Below are 20663 nucleotides of genomic sequence, written 5' to 3'. Positions count from 1 at the left end.
GTGAAGTTTTTATGAGCTTTATTTTTCTTGGATAATTTATGTATGCACATTTCAAACGTTATCCCCTTCCCATGCTCTCCCAACCCCCTGCCCCTGCTTCTATGTGGATGTCAGCCACCTGAGTCATGCAGAGTTTGACCACATGAGACTCACCCAAGGACCTAAATGCAGTGAGTTCAAGGACTCACATGCTATGCTGCGTGGGCTCCTCCTTATGCCACACCTTGACCCCATTGCACCCTGGGCCTCCATACCATAAGCCAGAGTGCAAATCCCTGGGCACAGTAGGACACACCTAGGCTAGTTTTCACTCCCATGGATGCTCTTGTGGCCTTGTCAGAGCACTGTGACCACATCCCACATCTGAACAGCAAGCTAATCAACAGGATGCTCTGGGAGTCCATCAGTTTGCTTCCTCAGAGACCCCATAATAGAGGGGGAAGAAATCCAGGCTTTAGGGAGCTACCACAGCCATGATTGTTCTTTTGTCCCAGCCACTCCACCTTTGGCCAAGTTACAGCTCTGCCAGGCCCTGCCATGTTGTCTTCAAAATCTTTGTGTGTCAGTGATACTTGTATGAACTATGCTACACGTTGGCCTAGAGGCTGGGCTTTCCTCTTGCATTTCCAGCAAGACTACAGAGTTCCCGGGGGAGACTCTCATGGCTCTTCATGTTCTGACAGCACAGTCTGCAGATGTCTCTAAGGTATTGGACATCAGACCCCACTGAGGAGTGAGAGGCTTTCAGTGGCTTATAGACCCAGGGCCTGGGCATGATGGCCTTTATTGTGTGTTTGATAGCATGTATGCTCTGCTCCAAGTGTAGACAGACACTCCCCATGCCTGTAGTCTGTGCTTGGAGTGTGGGTACACACTCTCCATGCAAACAGCTGTCTACGCACACACAGATGCCATTTTCATGATTTACACCTGTTATCTTTGATGTTTCTTTTAAAAGACAATCATATAAAGTTACTGTGATTTTGTGCTGGCTTTCTTTACCCAGCCCACAGATGAATATTGGAAGGAGACTCTGGGATCTGCATGGGCTCCTCCTTATGACCACACCTTGACCCCATTGCACACTTTTTCTCAGAAGCATGGCAGAGCATGGCCTGTAATTGTCCTGTCCATTCCCTATGGATTGTGACCAGTCTGCAGTTCTGCACAGCCTGGCATCCAAAGAAACTTGGCATAGTTCCCCACAATGTCTCCACAGGCCCAGAGGAAGGACATAAATAGAATCTTTATGAGACCCAAGTGGCTTCTCAGGGTCAGCCAATGCTCTTGGCTCATTCTTATCTCTGAGGACACAGGGCACAGGTCCTGACCTCCATGCACCTGTATTTGCTGTACACACTAAGGATGACTTGTGCTGTCCTCTGCTGCTTCTGGGAGTCCTGAAAACCACAATCCTTGGGCCAAGGGGACTAGTGAGGGACAAGTGAGCACAAGGCCCCTGCCTGCTCTCTGAAGACCAGAAGCCCCAGCAGGGTTCTCACTGCTGTGTTCCCCAAGATAATGACAAGCACCTGTTACAACAGGCCATGCTCTGTTGGGAAAGGCAGACAGGCACATCCAAGGCTGTTCTGTGGCCATGCTGGGCCTCCCTGCTCTTCAGGGGCATACTCTGCCGTGCCACTCAGCATATCCCAATCTGTGTCTGGAGTGCTTTGGTCTCACAGGAATGCTGTGGTGATGGAGACACTGACAAACTAAGTACCAAGACGCTGTCAAGTACCCATCCACACTTGACTCCTGCCAGGAATCAGCAGTATGGGCAACCACGTAAGCATGGAGACATGGATTACTTTCTTCCTTGGGACCACTTGTGAACCACAGGGTCAGGTGACAAGCTCTAGACCAGGAAAGGATCAGGAGGAGCAGAGTGACCACACCTGAACTTGAGGAATAGGGAACCCAGCAAGGAGAGTGACCACCCTTGGCTCACATAATTTAGGTACATATGTGGTGGGAAGAAACTAAGTTGAGGCAGCTGGGACACATCCCAAGATAGCAGGTGGTTGTTTGTCTGTGTGTGTCTGTGTGTGTGAGTGTGTGTGTGTGTGTGTGTGTGTGTGTGTGTGTGTGTACTTGACTGAAATGATGTGTGTGTGTGCCTGTGTATGTCTGTGGATGGGTCAATCCTGACACCAGACCTGACCGATGCCAGGCACCCACAGTTGGCACAGACCCCACTTTACACTAGCGATTTTGTTCCCAAAGGTTTTCTAATGGAAAGTAATATGTGCCTTGTACAGGGCTAGTTCACCTGATTTTGTACGAAAGATGAAATATGATCTTTATGGGTTCTTGCCTGAGCTAGCCTTGTAGACCCTCCTCTTCCCACTGTTCCCAGTCTGTTTCGTGTCACAATGTCCAGGGAATAGAACCCTGAGTTCTGCCAGCACCTCTGTGTGAGGCATTGCATCAGCTGACATCCTGAATGGTTGTCCCAATTCTACATGTTCTGGCCGAGGACAAGATGCACACAAGAAGGCCTAGATGAGGAGGTACTGCCCCTCCCAGACAGACAGACTTCATCTACTCTAACATGTTAGGAGGAGGTGCAGATATGGCTCACAACAATACATCCACTATTGGGCTCAACTACCAAGAAGCCGTGAGGAGGACATTCAATTTGGAAATCTCAGGTAGGCAGTGTGTGTGGAGGAGTAAACAGGACTGGATGGAGACCTTACCCAGAATTTGATATCCAGCCCTGCATTCTGATTAGCATGAACTACACTCCTGTGAAGGTCTCTGGGTGGCTCTTGAAATTAGGTGGACGAAGAGGAGGAGGAGAAATGGGAGGAGGAGGAGGAAGAGGAAGAGGAATAGGAGGAAGAAGAGGAGGAGGAAGAAGAAGAGGAAGATGAAGAGGAGGAAAAAGGGGAAGAGGAGGAAAAAACAAGTAAGCAAGGACAAGACAGGCACATGGCCTGTACTCACTGCAGTGGCCCATCGTATCCTAGGTGTTTTCCTGCCCTAACTGTGAAGCAGGAACCAAACACCACTCCTCATGGGACTGTCTGAGATGAGGCCAGCTGTGGGTCTGAACTGTCAGCAAGGAGGACGGGAGCTGTCTGTGCCATACATCAAAGCATAGTGTCCCACATAAGTCCATATCACAAATGATGCCATCTCCTCCCCAGAGTGGCTCAACTAAGGGTTAGGAGTGCCTCATGAGTGCCAAGCTCTCCCCTACTCCTGCAGACCCATGAATGGTGCCTTCTCAGGGCCCATCTATCCTGAGCCCAGGGAGCAGCCAGAGGGCATATTCATGCGATTTCATACTCAGGTCAATCTGCTATCCTGTACCCCATGAGTCGGGACTGAACCTCAGTGCTCAAGACCACTTGTTTTTTTCTGGACAAGACTTCGAGAATGTGGTCACACACAGTGTTAGTGACACCTTGCATGCCCTTGACTGGCCTTCAGTGTAGCCCTGACTGACCGTTCCTGCCTGCACCCAGGGATTCAAATCAGCATTGGCCAGATCAGACTCTTTGCTACCTGGTCCTATAGCTCACCTCAACTGCAGTTCCATGTGTCCTGGCTGCTGCAGCTGCACCAGAAGCTACCAGATGTCTTCCCACAGAATCCTGTAGTCCCTGTGGGCTCATCCACAGACATCTCACACTCTCCCTGCTGGGAGTTAGGCTGGATGCCTGCTGTGTGGGAGCTGCCTTGGCTTGTGGAGCAGAGTCAGAAGCAGTGGAGGAGATGTTGTCTGCTGCTCTTATTGTCCTCAGTGCCCAGGGCTTCCCTGTGGTTTGGGTTCAGATCCAGCTCCAGTGAATCACTGATTAAATTCAGCCCATAGAAGCTGCGGACCCCATGAGGCACAGGGAGGACCATGACTGAGGGGGAACCAAGCAATCCAGGACCCTGTGGGGATCAGGGAAGCCAATAATCCCGGTCACCTCCCTGGCAGGCTGCAAGGCCAGGAGCTCTGTGCGCCCTGACAGAGGTAGATGGGACCCTGACTCCCACAAAACGCTCCTTCAGACCTATTACATCATCCTCTTTGAGAAGGTTGTCCTCATTAAGAGCATTCCACACAGCTTGCACTGCCATCAAACTATCTTCCAGGGGTGATCCCCCTCAGGAGTATTGACATGTGTTCTATGAATGGTTAATATTATTCTGATAATTCACTTCATAAACATTGCTCAGCATGGTATCTGTCTCCATAAGAAGTCATTCAGCAATTCTCCCACAACAGGGAGGCAAAATCATCATCATCACCATCTTCATCATCATCATCATCATCACCATCCTCTTTCTCCTCCTCCTATTCTTCCTCCTCCTCCTCCAGATTTTTCTCCTCCTCCTCCTCCTCCTTCTCCTCCTCCTCCAGCTTTTTCTCCTCCTCCTCCTCCTCCTCCTCCTTCTGCTACTGCTAATGCTGTTGGTGCTATTGCTGTTACTCCTGTTGGTGCTGTAGCTTGTGCTGGTGTCTTTTCCTTGGCCATGTGTCTGAAATCACCTCCTTTTTATACTCAGGACATGACAATTTCAATATGGCACTTTGAAAGAAAAAAATTATTCTAAGCAAAAATCTTATGAGGTAGAATACTTAGATTACCATTTGGAGCTTTGATTGCCTTATTATTTTATTACATCTTCTCTTCTACTTCTGTTAAGATTTTTGAAAGAAATCATTTCGAAATGTTACACACACACACACACACACACACATATATATATACATATATATATATATATATATATATATATATATATATATATATATATATATCTCACTAGGTCTTAGGAACGAAAAAATCAGCATGCAAAAAACTATGCATGCTTCTGACCATCAACAATAACCAGCAAACTAGGTTGTTGATACTTATTCAATGACAAACCTTGTTAATTAGTTTTGAGGCTTAATGAAATGGGATGTTACATTTGAAAACATAAGACTCTGTTCTGAGGCACTTGTGATTGATGACCACATGTGAAAAGATCAGTAGCCCATGGAGGAGTCCATGAGCCCATAAACCTCTAGTCCTCACCCTGTGGGAGCTATTGGCTTAAGGGGGAGCTGGAGTCCATCTGAAGGGATGGGTCAACAAGAAAACTCTGTAGAGTGGGGAACTCATCAATCCTATTGGGTCCCTGCTGGGAAGAGGAGAAATCAAGAAGAGGGAGAAGGCTTGGTGTTGGGTAAACCTCATAAAGAACTTAGAGCAGATACAAGGTAAGAATTGTGGGGAAAATGGAAACCAGAGACAGAGGAAGGACCAGCATAGAGCAAACTGAAAAGGACAAAGCACAAAGGTACCTGGGCTATGCCTGCTGCTTGTTCTCTCGACTCTCCCTGTGGCTCATTTCTGGGGGGAGATTCTGTTCTGCCCCAGGCGAGGTTCCTTTCTCCTTGGCAAGCAGCAACACAGCTTTATCAGAGCATTTGCTATATTCCTGGTCCCCCCCTTAAAACCTCTGTGCCGGACCCTGCTGGGGATGGGCTTATCCTCTAATGGGGCTCTGTGGGAGAGTAGATTATCTTCTTTGATTTCCTTATTGCTACTCTTCTCACTGAAGATGCTTGTTGTTTGAATGCATGGGACACTCACGGCACATTTGTGATAGTGGTCCTGTGTAGGTGTCATCGGTAGTGGCCTGAGACAACCAGCCACAGTGGACCTTCTTCCTCCTTATGTATGAACCTTCTGGCCATAGTGAGATACTTGACCATGGGAGGATGACACCCGCAAGGTGCCAAGGACTGGCAGGCATCCACTCCTCTTTTGTTCTAATCTAAAAGCAGCAGCAGGATCAAGGCTAGGGAATGGGCCTGCAATGGGACTCACCTGCTGTGCGTGGGCTTTGCAGCCATCACCCTGGAGAGCCTGCTGTTGTAGAAAGCAATAAGTTGCCATTTCCTCGTTATATTTTCTTTTCATTAGAGAGTATTTTATTACAGAGGCTTGAAATCCCTCGCATTTCATTGCGGCCAAAATTTCAGGATCTGGCCTGAGGGCAAGCAGTTCTTCATAACGACCTGTGAACCCCTTCCCGTGTTCTTTGAACCAGGCGTGTTTCATCACCTCGCTGGCTGTTGGTCTATACATTGGATTTACTGTTAGAAATTGACTAACTAGGTTCTACAGTTCTTCTGAAACCCCACAGGGGGCAGGATACACCCCTGCAACAAGGTGTTTTTGTAATTCTTGGAAGATCATTGAATCAAACGGGAGCTTTCCCACTACCATATAGTACAAGACCACTCCTATTTTCCACATGTCATTCTTCATCCCGTCATACAGAAGTCCAAGGAAGAGTTCCGGGGAACCAAAAGAGTATGCACCGCATTGCTGTTTTAGCATTTGTCCAGGTTGTGTTTCAGTGCTAAGCCCAAAGTCGATGACTTTGACCTTTTTGTTTTTATCAATCATTATATTGTCCAGTTTCAGGTCTCGGTGAACAATCCCCTTTCCATGGCAGTAGCTCACTGCTGACAATATCTGTTCAAATATTTGCCGGGCCTCATCCTCCTCTACGCCCTGACTCTCTGATGTACTGGTAGAGTTGTTGGCCTTCCACCAGCTCCATTATGAGGTATATTCTCGTTTTATTTTCAATGACTTGTAAGAGAGAAACAATGTTGGGGTGGTTGATCTTTCTCATTATGTTTGCTTCTGTCATGGCTGGCCAGAACCACTGCTTGTCCTTTCGGGGAACTTTGACCGCCACTCGGGTTCCTGTGAGCCGGCGGTGGGCCAGGAGGACCTTTGCATGGCTTCCTTTTCCAATAGTCTTCAATACTTTATATTGGGAATGAAAGGTTCACTCCTCAGAGATACTGGGATCGGGGCTAGGAGGTGGTAACTCCTCCTCAGTCTCTGTAGGCATTTTATCAGTACTAATGCTACCTAAAAATAACAAACAATGGAATCAGGTAATGAAAAAGATGGAGCAATTCAGGAAGTAAAATTACACATGCGGTCCCTAAAAGAAACAAAGGAAACAAAAGAAAAAAATAAAAACAAGAAAAGGCTAGACTAGAAAAATAGAGTAAAATTATGAAAAGGGGGAAAATATGAAGAATCATAACTAAAAGCCACCCAAATAACCAACCCCAAAAGAGAAAGCCAAGAGCACACACATACTAAATGCAATGATGAAAATAAAAATCGTCATATTACAATAGGATTGGGCGGCCAAAGATGGTCAATACTGTGAATGGATGTTGTTTGAAGAAAAAGGTATGATGAAAGAAATGAGAGGAGAAAGAATTAGTGTAAGAGAAAACAAACAAATATAAAAAGCCAACACTTAAGGGGAAACTCCATTGAATTTCAGGACCTAGTGATCCACAAAAATCCACAACTCTCCAGAGCAAAATATTGAAAATCAAAATTAACCAACCACAAGGAATAAGGCAGTTAAATACCAGTGAATAGTAAACCTAAAACCGAGGCCGAAAAGTCAAAGTGTCACAAAGGGCAAATTTGTATCAAGTCTAAGCCAATGATTGCTTGTACTCAATAAATAGAGAAACAGAAATAATGTAAAAGGATGAAACCGCAGGACATTGAAAATGGAGATAGAGTGAATCATCTGACTGCAGAAATGTATATAATCAAAGCAATAATATACCATGTGAGAACATAAAACCCACCACCAAACAGAATCCAGAAATCCATAATAAATAAATAAATAAATAAATAAATAAATAAATAAATAAATAAATAAATAAAGCATAACTAAAAATCAAAACCACAATAAGGAAATAGCCAGTGGTCTTGCGAATATATGGCCTAATTCTATCTCTTAAACAAATAGAAAAAAGAATCAATCCATAAATAAGCAGCCAGCCGTCTACATAGGCCTTTAATCTGATATTATGGGGTTGGCATGTCAAAATCCTGGGAGCCACTGCTCGGCCAACACAGGTACTTGGGCAGCTGTAGGCCAGTGAGAGAGCCTGTCTTGAAAATGAGGTTGATGACCTACCTCATGAACAGGAGCCCGGGCTGACTTCTGGCCTCTACACTCTCTTGCATTGAGTTGCAGGTAAAACGGGATGGGGACGTGTGCACACACAACACACACACACACACACACACACACACACACAGGCACACAGGCACACACACAGGCACACACAGGCACACACAGAAATACACAAAAGTGTACTTACACTCACACAGACAAACTCTTACAAACACCCAGATTCACACAAAACACAATCACATAGGAACAGGCACACACATACTTACACACAAGCAAACCTGGAAAAACGCACATCACAGACACACACACACACACACAGGGACACACACACACACACACGAAGAGGTACACACATACAAACACATACACACAAACCTGTAAACTCACACTCCTTCATATACTGAAAAACACACAGGCGAAAGTGTACACACACTCACACACAAGCAAATCTGTCAACACACATCATCCTACACACACTGATACATACACATATGCACAGTACAGTAAAATCCGATACAACCACACACAGCTCACTAGATACAACCAAGTCGCAGAGGGCTCCACTCCACACCTCCTCTCAAAGCACTCAAAGAGGTCCAGGCCTGGCAACAGCTTAACGTCTGTTGGCTGGACCTCCTCACAGTCACTCCTCATGAGGTCACAATAGGACCTGTCATGACATGGTTGGGAAGGGCTTCAAGGCTCTGGCTTCTGTGGGCTATGGAGAGATTTTAGGCTTTTAGAAATCAAAGCCTGTAAGATGTTTACTCTCCTTAGTTCTCTGTTTTGAATGTTTGCTGTGCCTCCTGCTTTAAAGTCCTCATGTCTATTCTCGCTGTGTCACTTTTTCTTTGAATTCTGAATGATTAGCCTCAAACTGATGGTACAGTGTTATAAAAATAAAAAATGACAAAGGTGTGTTTCTAAACTGACCCATCAAGAGGACACTGTTCTCATAAGCCCTCAGAAAGGCTCTAGGTTATAATCAAACACCTGAGACAAAGCTGCAGGGATAGGCAGAGCACTTGCCTCCCACGGGTGAGGACTTGAGTTTGAATCCCCAAAACCCCCATCAATGTTGGATGCATCAGCAAAGCCCACAAACTCTGCATCCATGGAGTGGGGAGGGGTTGGGGCTTGAAGACAGGTGGTCTGACATGCAGGCATGAGGACCTGTCCAGAGGATGGCCTCTGACAGGACATGGGGTAGTGGTATACATGGACACCTAGGCACATAAGGGGGTATGGATATACATGCAGACACTTCCTCTCACACAGCGGTTGGCATGATGTTTAGAAAACCAAGTCCATCCTGAGTGTAGGGCTCACTTCAAATATTAAGGTCCAATGATGGAACAGGCGTGTATGAGGACAAGGAGCTCTGTGCAACCTGGGACCAGAAGGAACAGAGTGGCTATGCTGACACCGTTGAAATAAATTCTCAATCACAGTCTGTGACAGCCAGGCCACAGGACCCAGGCAGCTGTGTTATTTGTGAGCAGCCAGTGCAGCCAGAAGCTAACTATTGAGCACTGACTGGCCCAAGCCCAGAAATTGTCTCTGTTTTTCAGAGTGCTGGGGGGCAGTGCAGTGTGTAGCCCTTTTCTTCTGAAGACTCTTCTGGGGCTTTGAATCCCCTGGAGAGGACCCTCATGACTGCAGACACTAAGCCTGGGAGGAAAGATCCTCATCTGTAGTGTTCATTGAAAGGCCTGATTGCAGAAAAGGAAAGAAACAGCAAAATGTGCCACCTCTGCTCACTCTGGTTCAGCTTCTGCCTTTGCAGCTGAGCTCAGGTGCTCTGGAGTCCTCCCTAGCCTGAGTCAGTGATCTCAAGTTCAAGTCCCTACTTCCTGGTTTGTAGTATCAAACACAGCACAGTTTCAGGCAAGAAAAGCTGTGAAAACCATCTAGACATTGTTGTCTACATTTGAGGGGGACTGTTGAGCCCCAAAGGGAGCAAGGGTTACAAGGTCAGGTATTAAAGGAATGGGCTAGGGTTGGAATCCAAGTTCCAATCTCCCTTTGCTCTGGGCAGAGGGTAGACCTGGCAATTGGTTCCTGCTGTGTACATGGTGAGAATCAAAGTGTCTTATGGGATCGCTGGCACAGACCTGCCCAAGCATGGCTTAGGGAGCCTCACACCAACTCAATATTTGATGTGTTCCCAGCTTTGTCTACCACCCTCAGCTGTGTGCCATTTTCCCTGCCTCGTGCAAGGGACTCTAAATATCTTCCTATAAAAGGCGATCAAGGAGGAGTTGCACAAGGACAGGTGGGGCTCTGTGGGGAGGTTCACATGGGCTAACACATTAGAGGACCACAGTCCCAGGACTGATACTGGGTGGACACTCTCCTCTGACATCCAACAGAGAGATCTTTGACAGAGATCAATAGAAGGCTTCTCTGAATAGCTGTGCAGAGCACCTCAGATCACAGACTCAGGACTGACACACATAGAATGCTGTAGAGGAGCCGATTGTATTCAAGGGCTCATCTGCCTGGGTCCATGTGCCTCTAGATATGAGCCCAGGACTGGGCTGTAGCTGGTTATGGGCTCAGATAGGAGGGTGGGAGGGACTGGTCCTTGGCTACTGGGAGTAGAGCAATTTTTCTTTCCCTGCTCCTGCTTTTTTTTTTTTTTTTTTTTTGCTTTTCTTTCCCTTGGCATAAGGAGGGACTGGAAGAAGTCTGTCTATGGGGAGTGAGGCTGGCTGGGAAACTGCTTGCTGTTGTACATTGTCATGCTGCTGGGGGCTTGGGGTTGTTGGCAGGATAACCTCTGCACCATTCCAGTCTGCTTCTCTCCACTTTATCAATGCATCCCTGTCCCTGGGCTGGGAGACCTCGATACATAAGTCCCACCTGTAGCTTCCAGTCCAGGGATGGAGTCCCTCAGTGAATGGATTCCAGATGGTTCTGTGGAAAGCAGCATCGAACAGGGTAGTTACTGAACATGTATGGACGTGGAGGAGGATACTGCACTGCACCTACCCACATTTCATATAAAACCAATCCTCATGCTCAGGTACTAATTGGTTCTATTTACACCTTTCACCATTTTTGCTATTCACTGTACTGTGAAGGGTGAATTTTTATTGTTTCACTTCTGCAAAGAAACAGAGTTTAGCATTGGAGACTCCCTACGGCATGGCTGGAAGGGAGGCCTTAACACCCATGTGTCCTTCTAGGAAAAAGCTCTTTCATAGGATGCCTCCCTGAGTCCCAGGATGTATGGAGGGCTCTGTGCCCTATCCAGGGTTGACCTCAATATATTAACTGGAGCTGAGGCTTCTCTCTGATAGAACAGTACCACCCTCCTACAAGATGGCTACGATGGTTTGTATATGCTTAGCTCAGGGAGTGGCAATATTAGGAGGCGTAGTCTTGTTAAAGTAGGTGTGTCACATTGGTCATGGGCTTTAAGACCCTTTTCCTATCCACATGCAAGCCAATCTTCCCTAAGCAGCCTTCACATGAACATGTAGACATCTCACTTAGTCTGGCACCATGACTGCCTGGATGCTGCCATGGTCCCAGCTTGATGATACTGGACTGAGTCTCTGAACCTGAAATCCTGTGTTCATTAATGTTGTCCTCATAAGAACTGCATTGGTCATGGTGTGTCTCTTCTCAACAGTAAATCCCTAACTGAGACAATGTCGATGTTCCCTGCTTCAGCTTCCTGGCTATAGAAGCTTCACACATGAGTGGCATTCTCTTGGGATATGGGCCTAATAGGCTCTAGGCTGTCTGCTTGATCTGAGAGTGCTAGGATATCCTGCTCCTAAGGGCATTGTTACTGTTCCCATGCAATAGTGTGAATAGCATCAGCAGGCTCCTGCTTTGTTACCCCCCTGAACACAATGCTGCCTTCTCCAGGAGTGGATCCAACAGCTCTCAGAACCTCCTCAGGAACTATGTGTTTCCCAAGGATTACCTGCACTTGCTTACACACCCCTATCCTGTGTTCTGAAAACTTTTCAAAGCCCATTCATCTGAGACTGGTGAGTTCAGGACAGTAGTCCCAAGTGTCTTGTCCTATGCTGACAGTTCATTCTCATGAGGCATCACCTGCCCTTGACACAGGATTTTCCCAAGGGGCATTGGATGTGAAGGAGAATTGTGTGTGCTGACTCTTGTCAGATCTGTACTAGATGGCATCAAGGCCCCATTTGCTCTTGATTTTGGAACTCATGGTCCTGGCACTGTCTTGTTGGTATTTAGGTCCCTGTCAGTCCCTAATTGAATTTTAGCATGGGAACCCAGGGCAGTTGTCTACAAAGATATTCCTAGTATGGACCACATCTTCACCGTGCCAGACATAAAGCACAACAAAACACCAGGCAGGCAGAGAACCCTCAGGGGCTGGAACTGGCATGTTCAAACACTCTGAATTGACCTTGGCCTTAGCACAGATTCAGAGAACAGCTTCTCTGTAGGAAGATCTCCTTCCTCCTCTCAGAGTTTAGGACATCTAGAGTTAGGCTAAGGTGCTGGCACAATGTGAGCAGGGGCAGCACTATGGGCTTGTTCAGTGTCAAAGCCTCCCTGCCACCCCTGTGTCACAGTCACAGCAGCCCATCTCATGAGAATTCTAGGGGTGCTGATATCCTGGATGAATTATCCATGTTCTGCTGCTAGTTTCTTTGCTTCCACATGGACAACTGAGAGAAGGGATTGATTAAGTGTAGTTGAGGAAGCCCTGCAAATATCTACTTGGTGTTACCAAAGACAATGGGTTCTGACTGGCAAGATCTTTGAATTAGATTTTGAAAAATGCCACCTAGGAAAAGTTAGAAGGTACTCTCAGGAAGGTAACCGCAGGACATTGAAAATGGAGATATAGGGTTGGGGATTTAGCTCAGCGGTAGAGCGCTTGCCTAGCGAGCGCAAGGCCCTGGGTTCGGTCCCCAGCTCCGAAAAAAAAAAAAGAAAATGGAGATAGAGTGAATAATCCGACTGTAGAAATGTATATAATCAAAGCAATAATATACCATGTGAAAACATAAAATCCACGAACAAAATGAATCCAGCAATGCATAATAAAGAAAGAAAGAAAAAAAAAGAAAGAAAGAAAGAAAGAAAAAAGGAAAGAAAGAAAGAAAGGAAGGAAGGAAGGAAGAAAGAAAGAAAGAAAGAGAGAAAGGAAGAAAGAAAGAAAGAAAGGAAGAAAGAATAAATAAAAATCAAAACCATAGTAAGGAAACAGCCAGTGCCTTTGCCAATATGTGACCTAATTCTTTCTCTTGAAGTCATCCAAAAATCAATCAATCAAGAAATAGGCAGCCAGTCATCTACATAGGCCTTTAAACTGATATTATGGGGTTGGCATACCAAATGCCTGGGAGCGACTGTTCAGCCAGCCCAGATACTTGGGCAGCTGCAGGCCAGTGAGAGAGCCTGTCTTGAAAATAAGGTTGAGGACCTACCTCAGGAACAGCAGCCGGGGTGACTTCTGGCCTGCCTCTACATTCTCTTGCACTGAGGTGCAGGTAATATAGATAAAAGGGGCAAAAGGAGATGGGCACGTGCACACACAGACACACACAGGCACACACACACACACACACACACAAACACACACACACACACACACACACACACACACACACACACACACCACAGGCACACACAGAGGCACTCACCCAGAAATACGCAGAAGTGAACTTATACTCACACAAACTCTTACAAACACCCAGATTCACACAAAACACACATACTTACACACAAGCAAACGTGGAAAAACACACATCAGACACACACACACACACACACACAGGGACACACACTCACGCACAAGAAGAAGTACACACATACAAACACATACACACATACAAACCTGTAAACTCACCCACTCCTACATATACTGACAAACACACAGGCAAAAGTGTACACACACTCACACACAGGCAAATCTGTCAACACACACTCTCTTACACACACTGATACATAAACATATACACAGTACAGTAAAATCCGATACAACCACACACAGCTCACTAGATACAACCAAGTCGCAGAGGGCTCCACTCCACACCTCCTCTCAAAGAACTCAAAGAATTCCAGGCCTGGCAACACCTTAATATCTGTTTGCTGGGCCGCCTCACAATCGCTCCTCATGAGGTCACAGTAGGACCTGTCATGACATGTTGGGAAGGACTCTGAGACTGTGGCTTCTATGGGCTATGGAAAGACTTTAGGCTGTTAGAAATAAAACCCTGTAAGATGCTTAGCTGTCCATAGTTCTCTGTTTTGAATGTTTACTCTGCATCCTGCTTTAAAGTCCTCATGTCTACACTCAGGGTGTCACGTTTTCTTTGAATTCTGAAGGATTAGCCTCAAACTGATGGTATAGTTTTCTTTTTTTAAAGACAAAGCTGTTTCTAAACTGACCCATCAAGAGGACACTGTTCTCATAAGTCCTCAGAAAGGCTCTAGGTTATCATCAAACACCTGAGACAAAGCTGCAGGACTAGGCAGAGACTTGAGTTTGAATCCCCAAAACGCCTATTGGATGCATCAGCAAAGCTCATAAGCTTTCTCTGTGGAGAAGTTAACATGGACCAACAGATTAGAGGGCCAGAGCCCCAACCCATGCTGGGTGGACACTCTCCTCTGACATCCAACACAGAGATCTTTGTACAGAGATCAAGAGAAGGCTTCTCTGAATAGCTGTGCAGAGCACCTCAGGCTCAGGGACTCTGGACTGACACCCATAGAATGCTGTAGAGGAGCCGTTTGTGATTCAAGGACTCATCTGCCTGGGGCCTGTGCCTCTAGAGATGATCCCAGGACTGGGCTGTGGCTGGTTATGGGCTCAGACAGGGAGGTGCCACGGGGTTTGTTCTTGGCTCCTGGGAGTAGAGCAGTTTTTCTTTCCCTGTCCCTGCTTTTTGAACTTTTCTTCCTTGGGAAAAATGGAAGGACTGGAAGAAGTCTGTCTATGGAGAGTGAGGCTGGCTGGGAAACTGCTCGCTGTTCCCAATTGTCATCCTGCTGGGGGTTTGGAGTTGTTGGCAGGTTAACCTCTCCACCATTCCAATCTGCTTCTCTCCATTTAACCCATGCATCTCTGTCTCTGCGCTTCGTGACATGGTTGCACAAGTCCTACCTGTAGCTGCCACTCCAGGGCATAAGTCCCTCAGTGAGTGAATTGCAGATGGTTCTGTCTAGAGAGAAATTGTACAGGGTAGTTGCTCAGTATGTAGGTACATGGAAGAGGATACTGCACGGCATCCAAACACATTTCATATAACATCAATCCACATACTCTGGTACTAATCGGTTCTATTTACACCTTTCGCGATTACTGCTATTCACTGTACTGTGAAGTGTGAATTTTTATTATGTTTTACTTCTGCAAAGGAAGAGACACTGGAGATTCCAAAGGCCTAGCTGGAAGGGAGGCCTTGACACACAGGTGTGCTCCTGGGGAAAAGCTCTTTCATAAAACGCCCCGTTGAATCCCATGATGTGTGGATTGCTCTATGCCCTATCTAGGGTTGACCTCAGCATATTAATGGGAGCTGAGACTTCTCTCTGATAAAACAGTACCACCCTCCTTGAAGATGTCTGTGATGGTTTGTATAAGCTTAGCTCAGGGCTTGGCACTATTAGGAGGCATGTTCTTGTTAAGTAGGTGTGTCACATTGGTCATGGGCTTTAAGAACCTGTTCCTATCCACATGCAAGCCAATCTCCTCCAAGCAGCCTTCAGATAAAGATGTTGAACTCTCACTCTCTCTGGCACCATGCCTGCCTGATTGCTGCCATGCTCCCAGCTTGATGATACTGGACTGAGTCTCTGAACCTGCTATCCTGTGTTCATTAATGTTGTCCTCATAAGAGCTGCATTGATTGTGTTATGTCTCTTTACAGCCGTAAACCACTAACTGAGACAATGTCCATCTTCCCTTCCCCAGCTTCCAGACTTTAGAAGCTTCACACATGAGCGGCATTCTCTTGGAACTATGAGGCTAAAAGGCTGTAGGCTGTCTGCTTGATCTGAGAGTGCTAGGATATCCTGCTCCTAAAGGAATTGTTACTGCTCCATTGCAATACTGTGAATAGCATCAGCAGGCTTCTGCTTTGTACTCCCTGAAACAATACTGTCTTCTCCAGGAGTGGATCCAACAGCTCTCAGAACCTCCTCAGGAACTATGTGTTTCCCAAGGATTACCTGCACTTGCTTACACACCCCTATTCTGAGTTCTGAAAACTTTTCAAAGCCCATTCATCTGAGACTGGTGAGTTCAGGACAGTAGTCCCAAGTGTCTTGTCCTACCCTGACAGTTCACTCTCATGAGGCATCACCTGCCCTTGACAGAGGATTTTCCCACGGGACGTTTGATGTACTGGGAATTGTGTGTACTGACTCCTGTCAGATCGGCACAAGATGGTATCAAGGGCCCATTTGCTCTTCTTTATGGAATTCACATTCCTGGCACTGTTGTTGGTATTTAGGTCCATGCCAGTCCATAGTTATATGTTAGCATGGAAACCCAGGGCAGCTACCTTCAAAGATATTCCTAGTATGGACCACATCTTCACCTTGCCAGACGTAAAGCACAGCAAAACACCAGGCAGGCAGAGAACCCTCAGGGGCTGGAACTGGCATGTTCAAACACTCTGGCTTGACCTTGGCCAGCACAGATTCAGAGGACAGCCTCTATGTAGGAAGATCTCCTTCCTCCTCTCAGAGTATAGGACATCTAGAGTCAGGCTAAGGTGCTGGCACCCATGTGAGCAGAGGCAGCAGCCTGGGCTTCTTCAATGTCAAAGCCTACCTGCCACCCCTGTATCACATGTCAGAGCAGTCCATCTCATGAGAATTCTAGGAGTGCTGATACCCTGGGCGACTATCCCATGTTCTGCTGCCAGTTTCTTTGCTTCCACATGGCCAACTGTGAGAAGGGATTGAGAAAGGGAAGGTGATGAAGCCCTGCTAATATCTACTTGGTGCCAGCAAAGAAAATGGGTTCTGACTGGCGAGATCTTTGAGTTAGATTTTCAAATAGGCCACCTCGGGACAGTTAGTTGGCACTTTCAGGAAGCTGCTCCAGGGTGGGAACAATGGGACTGGATCCCTGAGGCTGGTGCAGTTGGCCAGGGATTTTGGGACAGTAAAACTGAGTGGGAACTCTGTGCCAGGTGCAACAGTGCAGTGAACCTGTTGCAGGTGCAGTGGAGCAGGGACCCTGGGGGAGATGCAATGGGACAGGAGCCCTAGGGAGGGGAACTCATGGTAGTGGCCCTGTGGCATGTGCGACTGACAGGGACCCTGGGGCAGGTGCACTGTGATGTGCACCCAAGCTGGAATGTTCAGACAGGTGTATGTTTGCTTCATGCAGCTGCTGTCTGAAGTAGAGAACACTGGAAACTGCCCCAAAGGGGATTTTGGGGGCTCCTTCCAAGAATCCCTTAGCTCCTAACTGAGAAGCTGTACATTCCACAGAGGGGCCTTTATTGAGATGAGCAGATTCTAAGAGGGCTGCCTTGAATGAACAGCCAAAGAAAGCAGAAATGAACAACAAGGAATTGCACCAGCCACGTCCATGATGTTTTGCTCAGAAAAATAGGACTGGAAGAAACTGATTAAGTCAAATTACTTATCTATCTATCTATCTATCTATCTATCTATCTATCTATCTATCTATCTATCTATCTATCTATCTATCTATCTATCCATCCATCCATCCATCCATCCACCCACCCACCCACACATCTATCTATCTATCTATCTATCTATCTATCTATCTATCTATCTATCTATCTATCTATTCACCCATCTATCCAACCATCCATCCATCCATCCATCCATCCACCCACCCACCCACCCACCCATCTATCCATCCATCCACCCGCCCGCCCGCCCGCCCGCCCATCCATCCATCCATCCATCCATCCATCCATCCATCCATCTATCTATCTATCTATCTATCTATCTATCTATCTATCTATCTATCTATCTATCTATCTATCTATTCACCCATCTATCCATCCATCCATCCATCCATCCATCCATCCATCCATCCATCTATCTATCTATCTATCTATCTATCTATCTATCTATCTATCTATCTATCTATCTATCTATTCACCCATCTATCCATCCATCCATCCATCCATCCATCCATCCATCCATCCATCCATCCATCCATCCATTTCCCTGAGACAAGTCTCTTTTATGTGTAAGAAGAAGGTCACAGCGGCGCTCCCTTGTGATGACAATGAGGATTGCAAGTAGTGAGATGGATTGTTTGTTTGTTTGTTTATTTCTTTGTTTGTTTATTGCATGAGCTGGGATAGAATGCCAGTTGTGGCCTGTCCCCATCAGCATCCACTGTGCTACAGACCCAGTCTCAGTGTGACACAGAAGAGGACTAACTGGAAAGTTTGTCCTATCTCTAAGGGACACTGTATCGTACAATACTCTGTACTGCAGATCAGTCAATGCCTGTGTTTAGGAGACTTGCGGATAGAATGAATGTCTGTGAGTCTGGACTTAGACTCTGTGGAGGGCTCAGGTCACCTGACTGTCCTGAAGCTTCCCACTTGATTTATTTCCCTCGTACAGAGCCAGACACCTGAGCAACTGCATTTCCTGGTTATCCCCTAATCCTCTTACACTGTGTAGAGTGTTCAATCTCAGGGAGGGCCTGGGAATCTGAGAGACACCACTGAGCCCCCTGGGCCTGGCTGACTCAACCTGAGGCTACTCTGTGTGTCTTCATTTTGCTCACCCTCCAGAGACCTCAAAAGGCAGCAGTGAGTTTGCTGAGAGGCAAGGAGCCTCCATATTGGCCCAAAAGCAACTGTCCTCTTTTACAGGTTCATCCACAGAGCATGTAATTTTGATTGATGCAACATCGGGAAGAATGAATGACATCATCTCCCAAGGGCAAGTGCTGTGCTAGTGGACACTGAGGAGCTGCAGGGATCAGACCCCTTTTCCATCCTCTCTTGTTCTTCCTTGTGATGGTTCCTTCAGATCTGAAAGATCCAGGCAGTACATGACATGAGTTTGAATATAATCTCATTGCACTTTATTCCCTGCTCTGAATCTAAGACCAGGTAATTCCTACGTTTGTTTGTTTGTTTATTTATTTATTTATTTATTCATTCATTTGATATATGTGTGTGTGTGTGTGTGTGTGTGTGTGTGTGTGTCTGTATACATATATACAATGTCGCTGTCTTTAGAAATACCAGAGAGGGCATCAAATCTCATCAGAGATATTTGTGAGCCACAATGTGGTTGCTGGCATTTGAACTCAGGACTTCTGGAAGAGCAATCAGTTCTCTTAACACTGAGCAATCTTTCCAATTTCCAGTCTAACTTTTTTAATTCCAGTACTGTATTCTTTATTTAGGTTACATCCTGATCCCAGCCACTCTCCCTCCTCCTTTCCCAGTGCCACCTTACAAATCCTTCTCACCATAATGCTCTCCCTTCTCTTTGTAGAAGGGCAGACTCCCTAGGTACCACCCCGCCCTGGGGCATCTACTCCCAACAGTATGAGGCACCCCCTGTCCCACAGATTTACAATCAGGCTGCCCAGGTATGGGGAAGGGTTCCCATGGCAGGCAAGAGAGACTGAGACAGTCCTGGATCTACTTGTCAAATGACCCACATGGAAACCAACTGCAGATAGCTACACCTGGCCCTGGGGTTGGTTGCCCAGGCTCTAGCATACTCCATGTTCCAAGGTATCTGACTATAGGGGACTTCTTGTAGTGTTTTTAACCCCTCTAGTCTGCTCACCACTCTCCCCCACTCTTCCACAAGACTTCCCAAGCTCCATCTGAGGACTGGCTGTGGCTTTCAGCTGCTGAGTGAAGCCTGTCCAGAGACAGGTGTGCTACTTTTCTGTCTGCAAGTAAATCAGAGTAACATAAGTACTGTCAGAGGTTGTCTCTGTCACATGAGATGGATCTCACTTTGGGGCAGTCATTGTTTGGTTGTTCCCTCAATATCTGCTATATCTTTATCCCTGCACACTTATTGGCAAAACAGATTTTGAGTTGAAGCTGTTGTGAGTGCATTGATGTCCTCTTCCTCTTCTAGAAGTTCTTTCTTGCTACAGGAGGTGGCCATTTCCATCTTCTGCTCCAGTAGGAATCTAAGCTAGAGTCACCCCCATAGACTCCCCCATCCTCTCCCTTACCAGGCATCCAGCAAGTCACCAGAGATCCCTGGACACTCCTGCCCAGACAATTTGTAATCTCACTCCTAGCCCTCTTCCAAACCCCTCTCCCTAGACCTGACCAGCATTTCCATCTCCTTTCCTGCCTCTTCTCTTACCCTGTTCCATCATCCTTCTTAGACTATTTTGTTTCTCCTTCTTATGAGATTCACACCTCCTCACTCAGGCCCTCCTTCTTCCTTCATGCCTATCAACCTGTTATCCTGCACTTTATGGTTAATGTCCACTTATAAATTACATACATTTTTCTGTGGTTCTGGGTTACCTCACTCAGGATAACATTCTCAAGTTCATCCATTTGCCTACAAAATTCATAATGTATTTATTCTTAATAGCTGACGAGTATTCCATTGGGTAGATATACAATATTTCCTGTATCCATTCTTCAGTAGGGGGACATACAGGTTGTGTTCAGTTCTTGGACATTACAGATAAAACCACTATTAACATAGATCATCAAGCGTCCTTGTGGGATTGTGGGTCACCA

This window comes from Rattus norvegicus, chromosome 1 (assembly GCF_021556685.1).
Source record: "Rattus norvegicus strain SHRSP/BbbUtx chromosome 1, alternate assembly SHRSP_T2T, whole genome shotgun sequence".
In the NCBI taxonomy this organism is placed as follows: Eukaryota; Metazoa; Chordata; class Mammalia; order Rodentia; family Muridae; genus Rattus; species Rattus norvegicus.
Note: the sequence above shows the minus strand (reverse complement) of the source record.